At 36.0% G+C, this 12082-nt stretch overlaps 1 protein-coding gene and 1 long non-coding RNA gene across 2 annotated transcripts in view; both read right to left on the bottom strand.

Annotated features, from left to right (window-relative positions):
• The window catches only part of LOC107041533, a gene marked incomplete at its 3' end in the record, with an annotated part of 149583 nt that overhangs the window by 51034 nt on the left and 86467 nt on the right, over positions 1-12082 (bottom strand).
• On the bottom strand, positions 4921-7516 carry LOC107041534. Its single transcript, XR_001461075.1, has 5 exons — positions 7187-7516; positions 6437-6534; positions 6334-6369; positions 6054-6254; positions 4921-5608 (listed from the first exon to the last, which is right to left on the bottom strand). It is a non-coding gene; the product is annotated as an uncharacterized LOC107041534 (long non-coding RNA).

The raw sequence follows: 12082 nt of genomic DNA, 5'->3' as shown, positions 1-12082 counted from the left end.
CGTATTTCTCGTAAAAATTCACTGTCGCTTCGATTTTACGTGCTGCACAAGAATTTTTTCCCCCATTTATCCGAAAAATGACTCGTGTAACAGTACTTTTTCCTATTCTTTGCGGTACATTTCGTCTGGAAAGACCATCTGAACCCACTTTACAGTGCGAGCACGGTAATTATTCTGGTACATTTCTCTCCGTGTACGTTTCATCAATAAAAATAACTATGTACGGAATGAAAATTGTGATTACAAGATCAAACCATGTAAAATCGATTTTCATAGTATTAACTTTTTTTTCATTTCATTCCGGCTATGCAGTACACGAGCGCACATTTTTCAAAGATAATTTCGATCGGAAATTGTCTGAATTTATCGAAAAAAATATCAGATTTAGGAGAAAAAATAGGGAACAAGCTCAAATCAACGTTTAAAGTTTTATTTTTTGATTTTCACCATGAAGTTGAAGTGGAGGAACAAAATGACCACCATTTTTGAAAAATTCAGAAAATTTCCAATCAAAACCCATGTTTTTTTTCAGCATTTTTTAACCCGATAAATAAGAGCGAAGAATTTTGAGTCTAAAACGCTTAATCACGCGCAGCGTGTTTAATTAAGCCACGTGATCTCTGTTAGGCGAGAAATCCTCTTTTCTATACATAAGTATTGAGACGAACCAAAAAAAAATTTTCGAACATTTTGAGGCCAGATCTCGTACGATATTTGGCGGAATGGCCCATATATTCTGATTGACTTACGTAGAGGACGTCAAAACGGGTATTTTGAAAAAAAAAACAAATTTGAAATCGGTGCAGTAGTTTTTGAGATATTAAGGGAAAACGAAATTTTAAAAAGTTGTTATATCGCAGGAACTACTGGACGGATCGGGCTGAAACAGCGCACCAAAGTTGAGCTCAATAATAGTTACAATGAGCCAAAATTTTAGATTTGTACCCGAGTCGAAAAAGTTAGTCTCAGACTAACTCAGTGACTTAGTCGGTTTTTATTCTGGTTTTTAGATAGGTGTTTGGTCTGGATATGCGAGTTTTAGACCAAAAACCGACCTTGTTTGAAGGTTTCCTCCTCGAGTTAGTCGGTTTTTGGTCTGGTTAGATGGATGATTTGGTCGGTTTTTGGTCTAAAAACGAAGAGAGTGGGGGAAAATTTGCATAAAAATTACATACGAAATTTGCATAAATAACGAACCGTAAATTTTGGGTAAAAAATCTGCAGAAATATTACTATGTATTGAGCATCCAATGCGAGGAAGGATAAAAATAAAGATTCAGTAGGTAATTCATCCGTTATTATTTTTTATTAAAAATGCTCCAACAAGTGAAGTATTCTTGATTACGAAAGGAACATAGAATTAGAATTATGTGTGAACTATATAAAAATAAAATAATACCTTGAAAACCACGTAAAAACACGTAAGTTATTGACGAGAACTGTCAAGAATTAAGAACTATCAAGAATTAATCATGACTGACTGAAGAATATCGTTTTTTCTACAGTGGCAACAAGAATGGAGGAATTTCCGATTCATATCCCTCATGCATTATTGGATAAAAGTTGTTGTNATCGTTTAGGCCCTTTGGAGCGCAAATACACTGTACATTGCTTGCCCCCAGAGGGCCCAAACGACGGTAACTTGTATCGACGTCCCTGAAAGAGGTAGACAGGCGCACGTGTTTTCAATTTTCAGGGACCGACGGTGAGCGGACCCATAAACCCCATAACGAGTTATGATTGTTTTAACACCACTTTTTTTTGACAAATTTTCTCGATTTTTTTTAAATCAACGGAGGTTGTTTATTAGAAAAATATTGACCGAATGTATTTTATATTGAATTCAGAATGCATCGTTTTTTTTCAGGTCGGTTCGACAATTCGACGACATAATCGCAGTCGACATTTTTATTAATTAAATAAATAAAAATTATAATAATGAGTTTTTTCTTCTCTCGTTGGCTTCCCAAGGGTTCAACGAATCTCCGGAAAAATTGACGATTTAAAAACTTTTTTTTTCATACGTATGGTAGCGGTTCAAAGTTTGCCGACTTTTACGGACCCTGAAAATCGGGGGGTTTTTCGGCTTCTCACAGCGACTATAAATAAACTAATCAAATTAAAAACTTGAAACTTCGTATTGGGTGAGTGAAATACTTATATTACACAGTGCAATTGGTCCCATATTTATACGATTTTTTTTTCTCAAGTTATGCGCATATAACTCCAGGGTCCTCTACTTCTGAAACGGATAGTAGTGTGCTCATTGAGTCAGTGTGACTGATGAACACACTAGAATCCCTACAATATCGGCTGGCTGCATGACTGAGGTCTTCCGTGGTTTCCCTCAGTCCAGGCCAAATGGGTGGAGTTGGGGAAGTCGGCCCATGGTAACGCAGAGGGGGGAATACGAGAGGTAAAAAGAGAGGAGGGAGAGGCAGGGTGCAGGTGTCAGATCGAGAATTGTACTTTGATAACACTAAAGTAATGAAATAATTTATTTTTTAAAATTATTATAAAAGAAGAAAAAGTAATAACCCGGTTATGTGGCACATTAGTTGAAGTTGAAAAAATATTCATACCAATTCATCAAAAATTTCCAACCAAAAATATGCTAATAGGCAAGACCTTCACAAACTTATTTTTTTGTGTCAACCCGAGTGGAAATTCGGAAATTAGGTTAGACCTGACCACTGATCAGGTATTGATCAAGTTGACGGATCCGGGCCTGATCAGACATGTTACGCCTCCGACCAATCCAGATTTGATCAGGACGAATGGATCCGAACTTGATCAAGTCAACTGTATGAAAACCGGATGACTTGTCTGTCAGTATCAATAATAATTATCAATGATAATTAATTCAAAACAAAAATAATTCAATTCTTTCACCGTAGGCCGCCTCTCTTAATGAATCTCTACTGTTATTACCTCTGAAAAAGCTTATTATTTTTTTACCGATGCTGGGGATCGAACCGGGGACCCTATGGTTGCTAATCCTATGCCCTAACCACTACGCTATCGCGATATTACTATTGAGTAAACTGTATATTGCCTATATGATTTGTATCATTGAATTTACGATTATTCCTGATCTCGCAGATGTGCGTTTGTATTCTCAGAGATAAAATATGTTCAATTAAATTTTTATTTATTTCATTGATGAATAATAATAATGGTAATAACAATAACTCTATAAACAAATAAATAAATAGACATTTAGTGATTTTTTTTCTTAAGATCATTTGCGTGTAAGTTTGATACTCCTCTAATACGTATTTACGGCATCATCATCCCTCCCTTCTGTACATTTGAAAAGGGCTGGCTGTTAATTAAATAGATTAATTAAAATGAATTCATTAAATTAAATTAATTCAATTTAATTTATTTTAATTACAGTACAATGGTCCTTTTTGAAGATTGAAAATAATTATTGATAATGGTTGATAAAACTTAATTTGAATAGTATAATAATAGTTAATTAAATTATCCGAAAAACTTATTAAAATTAATGTCAGGTGGAGCGGATCTGAATCTGATCATTTTCTCTTCAATTGACCTCTTTCAAATGCCGATCAAGGACATCAAATCCGAATTTGATCAAATTGGGGTCAGGCAGCCGACCTCAGTGTGAGATCGTGCCTACCTGATCAGAACTTGATCTGAACCCGCCTGTAGTTTTTCGGATCCGATGTGCTGGATCAGAACTTAATCAGGTTCTCATCAGGCATCATCTGATCATGTCTACCTGATCAGAACTTGATCTGAACCCGCCTGTAGTTGTTCGGATTCGATCTGCTGGATCAAAACTTGGTCAGGTTGTCATCAGGCATCATCTGATCATGTCTACCTGATCAGAACTTGATCTGAATCCGCCTGTAGTTTTTCGGATCCGATCTGCTGGATCAGAACTTGGTCAGGTTCTCATCAGGGATCACCGGATCAGTCGAACCTTACAAAAACCGGATCAAGTTCTGATCATGCTTCAGGTGGGCCTGAAGCAATTTCCACTCGGGAATGTGCAAATACATGCAAATTTCCCTCTAAGGGTTGAGGAATTCCGTCTTAAGATCGCACTGATCATCGAAGAATCGAAAATAAATTACATAGATTGGTAATTGCCATAAGTGGATCTTGTACCAAAAACTATTTTTATTATACATTATTTCTCCGTGTCTATTGTAGTAATCATGTGGACCTTTCGGGAATTTAATGAGTCCAGTAAAAATTAAAAGGGTTTCGTGGAACTTTTATTCAAAGTTGGAGAAATATAAATTTCCATAACAATCACTATTTATTTACTAATGTAAGAAATGCCTCCGTGAGAAACTTACACCGTGGCAATGGAATTAAGGCTGTTCCAGAATGGAATATCGGGACTGGGTGACCCAGAGTAAAATCAAGTTTGCTTCCATCCCGAGTCGAAAAATTTAGTCTCAGACTAACTCAGTGACTTAGTCGGTTTTTGTTCTGGTTTTTAGATAGGTTTTTGGTCTGGATATGCGAGTTTTAGACCAAAAACCGACCTTGTTTGAAGGTTTCCTCCTCGAGTTAGTCGGTTTTTGGTCTGGTTAGATAGATGATTTCGTCGGTTTTTGGTCTAAAAACGAAGAGAGTGGGGGAAAATTTGCATAAAAATTACATACGAAATTTGCATAAATAACGAACCGTAAATGTTGGGTAAAAAATCTGCAGAAATATTACTATGTATTGAGCATCCAATGGGAGGAAGGATAAAAATAACGATTCCGTAGGTAATTAATCCGTTATTATTTTTTATTAAAAATGCTCCAACAAGTGAAGTATTCTTGATTACGAAAGGAACATGGAATTAGAATTATGTGTGAACTATATAAAAATAAAATAATACCTTGAAAAACACGTAAAAACACGTAAGTTATTGACGAGAACTGTCAAGAATTAAGAACTATCAAGAATTAATCATGACTGACTGAAGAATATCGTTTTTTCTACAGTGGCAACAAGAATGGAGGAATTTCCGATTCATATCCCTCATGCATTATTGGATAAAAGTTGTTGTAATTAGTCCAATGTCCTCTGTGATGATGATGCCAAGGTTGTTGAAAATTCTCAGCAACTGATTGATTCTGATGTAGCGGTGTAAATAGTGGAGTGTGTTGCTGCTGGTAGGGATTATTGTTGTTGTCATGTCCTCTGAATCCGGTCGAAAGCATTGAATTAGGGATTGGAGACATTGAATTTCGGTCAATCTGTTCTGATGAATATGGTACAGAATGATCATTCGATGGGTTACTGCTGCTGCATCCAGAATCGTTAGAAACTGAAGGAGGGGGTTCAGATGGTACCATCTCAGATGTCTGGCTGTTTTAAAGAGGTTCACTGGCTCCTCGATTTTCTCTTTCCCCTCCAGCATTCGAGGGAGTTTGTGTTGTCTTCAGGAACTGTACTGATCTTTTATTGGAGGTTCGACTCTTCCTTATTAATATGCCCTTGTTCTCTTTACTCCTGCTCTGTTGGCTCTTGTTTCTGTCTCTCCGATTGGTACAAATTTTATTTACGTGTTGACTGTAGTCTTTATCAGTAACCTTGATTGGATGATCTGGGGTTCCTTACGCATAGACGAATTCTGAAATGTCAATGGATTATGCCATGAGAATAAAATACACAACTCCACAGACAACCGAGTTTTAGAAAAAGTACGGAAAAGATCACGAAAAAATTACGTTTCCTAATTTTGCATTCTCCCCCTGTATTCTTTCCCTATTTTTACTAGAAAAAAAACCCCAAAATAGGAATTTCTCTCACTTTCATGTTTTCTTATGTAACTCTTCCGGGGGTTCTTTTATTATTATTATCGACGGATTCTCTAAATTCTTTTCCATGTTTCATCAATTAAACCATTAATCCTCCTGATGATTCCATGAAAAACTGATCAATTGAATTATGATATGAATCAATGTTTGNATTCTTTTCCATCTTTCATCAATTAAACCATTAATCCTCCTGATGATTCCATGAAAAACTGATCAATTGAATTATGATATGAATCAATGTTTAACAAATTTCCTTACCCTTGACAGCCTTGTAAATTTTGGTATGCATCTTGATTTTGCCTTTCGTTCCTGTCACTGACATAAGCCTCAACGTATCTCCATAAATTTCAACAAAAACATTAGTTGCCAGTTGCTTCCAATTGTATCATTAAAGTCATCCATTGCTTCTGTCATTGCACGTCTATGGATGAAAACTTCGGTCCCAGGATGGATTTCCATCTGTAATATTCGCCACATGTAAATATTCCATCGAGTAATTAGGAGGGTATTGAAACAATGATATTATCCAATAATTTACCTTATTCATAGAAGGCGTGCGCGCTTCGTCGTACAACTATAAAAAGAAAGATCATTATTATCATAATATAATCATATGATGGAATTCGTCCAAAATCATGTACCTTTTTTATTCGTTGAAAAGCTTTATAATGTCCCTCGTTTGCCATAATTTCCAAAGTCTGGGTAAAGTCTCGGAAATAGGAAATGATTTCCGGAGAAGCTAAAAAAATTATAACCAATCAAGTAAGCAACGTAGCACGGATAAAAGAATTCAAATTGATTGCAAAATCGATAGCATACAGAAGAAGCGATTAAGGAATTTATTGACAAGAACTTTTCATCATAAAAAATATAAATAGAAAAATCATCTAGAAAATTCGAAATGAATATAATTTTTCTCATCTAATATTTATGGAAAAATCACAGGTCAAAATCGTATGATTTCAAATTGAAATTTGCGCAAGAACCTCAAATGATTTTATGCTCCTAGAAAACCGAAAACCACATTCTAACCACACAAAGTGCAGTTAGAAGTCGCGGTTTGTCGGTCCTTCGGACATCAAGTATTGTATGTCACACGGCGATAAAGGTATTTACCGACTCATGTGATTGTAATTCTCGCCTTCGGCTCGGATTATAAAGTCAAAAATATGAAGTAATAGTCCAACCGTTTCGAATCATAATTAATTGGCTGAGTGGTAGGAGATTTAATTAAAAGTCAAAAATACTTTCATCGTCTGATGACATAATGTACATTTCAATATAATCCCTGAATCATAAATATTGTTTTGAAATGTTATATCGCATTCAACAATGGACTCTGAATCCTCATGATGGTTCAATCTCCGATTCTCAATTATTGGAGCTCTCACTGGTGTCATCGTCGACGACGTGGGCAGAATTTCCTCAAATTCTTTTCCTCCTCGTCGTTTCTTTTCTAACATGGTAGATTCCTCATCGTCAGTATCTATTGCATGAGAAGTGCGAGGGCTAGAACCTCCTGCATTCGTTGGTAAAACATCGAAAATTGATGCCCGTTGACTGAGTTTACGTTGATGCTCGAAATCGGTATTAGCTCGCCGCTTCTTCTGTTCCCTTGCAGCTCCTTGTAATTGTTTACGTCGTTGCAGAATATCCTCTGTGAAACCTTTTTGCTGAGGGTCCATCACGGTCCCATTCTCTTTATCGACCATCAGATTATTCAAAACTGTTGGGTCATCTGCAAAAATTAACAATAATGCATTATTGAGAGCGTCATAATATTTATACTCCCCCAATTTCATTCATTATTCTCTTTTTCAATGTTTACTTCAAGAGGAAAATATCCCATAGTACACGCTTGGAAATTTTTGGCTGGATTACCGGTAGGCTTTTTGAATATTGAAAAACCAAAATTTTTTTAGTTCTAATGAAAATTCAAAAAATTTTATAATGGAAAATTCATAATTTAGTTGAAAAAAATATTACAATTGTAAATTCTAGTTCCATCATTTCTTTGCAATTAACAGAAAAAAAGGATAGTTCCAATGAATATATTCTTGAATTTTAAATTATTTGAAAATCCAATGTAATTTAAATGTTCTGACCTTCGATTCCCGCCGGCTTCTTAACAATAAAGATGGTTAGTATGGAAAACAAATGTGGAAATAACCCCCTCCCCCCTTTCGCCCAGTCGGACGGCATAGTCCGCAAACTGAAAAAAAGGGACATTTCGAGGAGCCTCTTGAGTTTTATTACGCTGTAGGTAGAAAAAGTGGGAAAATTTGGCCATCTAGAAGGACGGCGAGCTCGACTTTTCTCCCCCTCCCCCCTTTCTGTATTCGGCTTGACAGAAAAGCAAGGCCCACGTTTTTCCGCCCTCCTCCACTTTTGAATTCAGGAAAGCCCGGGAACTTGCTGCATTGAGAACCCGTAGGATGTTCATGTATAAATCTACTAATGAATGAGCATACATTGAATAAATTACATGGCCAGAATAATTGGATCTTCCAATCATCAGTATCAATTGATCAACAATAACAATATTATTTTTCATGTTTAGATTAACGGGTTTGCATGGACGAACCAATGCCATATTCTCGATGGACATAAGACCGATTAAATCTTTCCTATCGTATTCAATGTTAATGAATGAAATAATTTGAGATTAATTGATTATAAGATAATCAATCATTTAAACTTACCGTTAAATCGCAAAATTTTTGCGTCCCACAACTTTGGTTTCTTTGTTGGTGCGTCCCTCCACAATAACTTAATGGATGCCTCTTCCTGACGTTTTTTGGGAGGAATATCCTTGGTTAATAAAACAGTTACTTCTTTACTGCTTGGCCAATAAACTAAACAATATTTTTCTTTCATTATCACTTTTATAATTCACTTTCACAACTCAATTTTTCAAGAAAACATAAATATTCCGTGACAACTTGAATGCAATGTTTCCCACAATGGCTACTGACCCATTCAAAACTGAAATTGTGAATGAGGCCTGTGAAGCATAGGTGGCGTCCTAGTAGCACAACAGTGTGGACTATACACTACGCCGTAGAATGTACACATAGTATACACTTCGAGGAGTACATATCCACTATACTCGATCGAGTAAGTGAATAGCCTTCGGGAATGATCGGATTGCATTCTCCATTGCAACTATCGAGCTTGGGTTGCAGACGAGCACGGAACACATGACTTAAGGGGTAACGGAACCCGTCGCACGTAGAGGTTAGGGGTCCCCCCTATCGGTATTGCAGGTTCCCGTGGTTTTTTTGATTTTGTACGTGAAAAGTACAAAAGCCCATAAAATATAAATAAATGGATATAAATGAATAATAATGGTATGGAAACATTCTACTTCATCTTCTGACTCGTAAAAGTACTTCCCTCTTACAATTGGTGCCCTGTAAAGGACATGTTACCTCTTGGATAGCACCCAATCATCATAAATAAGTTTTTACGCAAATCACGCAACAAAAGTACGTTTTTGTACTCAAAATCTCTGTCTTGGACTTCACTCGATCGCTCTCTTCTCATGAAAATAGCCATCGGCTAAGAAAAATCTACAAAAAATCGGTTTTTCTACCGTGACTTGGCAGATTCCTACAAAGAAAATGGCGTCGGCCTTGCCCTGGTCCTTGCCATTAAATAATTTGCAATTTTTTTCTGCATAAATAAGAAAAGCATGAGAAGAGAGCGATGCGTTCCGCTACTTTCAATACGGGGAAAAAGTTTCATTGATTCTCATTGCATAGAATCCAAGAAAACTTGTTTTTGGTAAACGTCTTTTTGTGGTCGGTTCCGTTACCCCTTAAGGTGAGCCCACAATAAACGCGCGTCATTCGTTTGCGTTGCGTAGCTAAGGTAATTAATATATTTATATTTATTGTAACGCGACGCAAACGAGGGGCGCACGTCAATTGAGACTCTGCCTTAAAGCGAAATTGAACGACGCGCGTCTCTAGAAGTGAAGTGGTGTATTTATCTATTCATAATCGCTAAAAGTGCTCGCAGTTTTTGGTTGTATTGACCATTTGTTATTTCTTTTAAAAATGCGGAAGCGATTGAGTGACCTCTCAAGAAAATCGATATTACGACGCCGTTCAAAAATTAAAGCATATCGAAAGAACAATCATTCAAAAGAACGAGATGGGCGTCATTTGGCAGACTGCTCAGTAACTGCAGCAGGTGTTTCAAGGAGGTAAAATGGATGAATTTTTCTAATTTTTTTAGTTCATACAGTAACTATAATACAGTGTTAGAAAATTACTCCTGAAATTTCAAGAAAAAAAGCTTGTAATTTTTAACAACAATTCATTCACATGAATTTTCCATCTATTTTCAATGGAAAATCAGTCAAATTGGGTTGTTGCATAAAATTTTTTTATTGCAAATACTGATGAGATCTTAGAATTGGATAAAAAATAATAAAGACGTTTTTTTTTATTTTGGAAAAAAATAAAAAATGAAAAAGTTATAGCCAATTGAAGGAACGTCTTACTTATGACGTCACAGTGGACAGTATATGGGCGTTTTTGGCGTGGCGTCATAAGTTAGACGTTTTCAATCGCCTCTAACTTGTTAATTTCTCATTATTTTTCAAAATTAAAAAATGTGTATCTAATATTTTCCATCTAATTTTTATATCCAACAATAAAAAAATTTCATGCAAAACCAGAATTTTCAGTCAAATTTTATAGTATGCAATGGAATCTGAATTTGTACGTCCATATGACGATGGAAATTATGGATGCATTTTCAATTCATTAAAAATTGAATCCAATGTGATGTTTAATTTTCAAATTGAATTAGAAAATTCAATATGTTATTGAAAAATCAATACTCGCCTAAGATGAACAAATTCAATTTCCCTGAATTTCCAAATTGCATAACATATCTCATGAACTATTTGACCTTAAATTTAATTCAAATTCACAACATTGAGCACTCAAATGCAGATATCACCTAAATTTCCAAAAATTCTAACAGTGTAACTCAATAATTACTCAAATATCTTATACGAAAATGTATAGCTTCAATTCTAGAGGTACTGATATGCAAGAAGACGAAGCTAGAGTCAGGATTGAATCAGTTGATCCTATTGATGTAATCCACAATGATACTGAAGAAGGGGTACAACATGGAAAAGAGCAAGAAGTGGATACTGATGACACTGAGAGTGAACATGACTATGAAGATGATTGTGGAAGTGAATGCGACAACGATGGGCATGTGCGTGCTATCCGAAATGATATTCCATCGACCAAGGCAGGAAACCAGACAAGGTTGGATTCCAGTGGTGATGAAGAGGAGGATGATGTGGATCCTCGATACGACCAGCCGATCTATGACGGAGCACCGATTACCTTTCAAGAGAGCATGTTACTACTCTTGAGTTTAGTTCTATCCCATAATATCACCGATTCATGTTTAGCAGACATGATAGCCATCATCAATTTCCATTGCCTGAAACAAGGTCTGCACAAAATGAGTCTCTATTTTTTCAAAAAATTCTTCGGTTTTGCTGGTAATTCGTGGAAAAAAAGTTTTTATTACAAAGAGTGTTTTTCGAATTTGAAGAATTCGTCAGATAGATGCAAACAATGTGGAAAAGACGCAGGTATCGGATATTTTGTACAACTTTCTATTACCGAAAAATTAAAAATGATCGTGAAAAGGGATGGATATTTTCAATTACTGCAGCATTCACGCGTCCGCACACGACCAGTTAATTGGGTACAAGACATTTATGATGGGGAATTATATCGCACTCATGGCGAGTTTTTGGCTTCTTCCTCAAACATATCATTGACCTGGTGCACTGATGGTGTACCCGTATTTAAAAGCGCACAGCCATAGGGAGAAAATAGCCACCTAACAGCTACCTAATTACGTGGCTGTTAGGTGGCTGTTAGGTGGCTACTTGTTTTGGTGTAAAAAAGGGTAAATGATACCTGGAACGATTATGGATGTAAATCTATGAATTATTAATGAATTTTAGTAGCTTTAATGACAATAATTAATGACATGAATTATTAATGAATTTTAGTAGCGTTAATGACATTAATTTCCATTAATTAAGGAAAATAATAGTTTGCGTATTGAAAGGGAAAATAAATCAGTAGGGGGAACGCCGCCGGATGGCGGCAGTGTCGACTTCTCGCCCAGGCCGATAAAGTCAGCAGCAGTGGCGGGAGAAAATTGATTATCCAATAGGTTCATATTGGCATTTTTTTTAATTAGTTTAATTCTGTACTGACCCAATTGCCCTACGTGAA

This window comes from Diachasma alloeum, unplaced genomic scaffold, assembly GCF_001412515.2.
Source record: "Diachasma alloeum isolate Michigan unplaced genomic scaffold, Dall2.0 Dall_scaffold_00367, whole genome shotgun sequence".
Taxonomy (NCBI): Eukaryota; Metazoa; Arthropoda; class Insecta; order Hymenoptera; family Braconidae; genus Diachasma; species Diachasma alloeum.
This window is presented reverse-complemented; position numbering and strand designations above follow the sequence as displayed.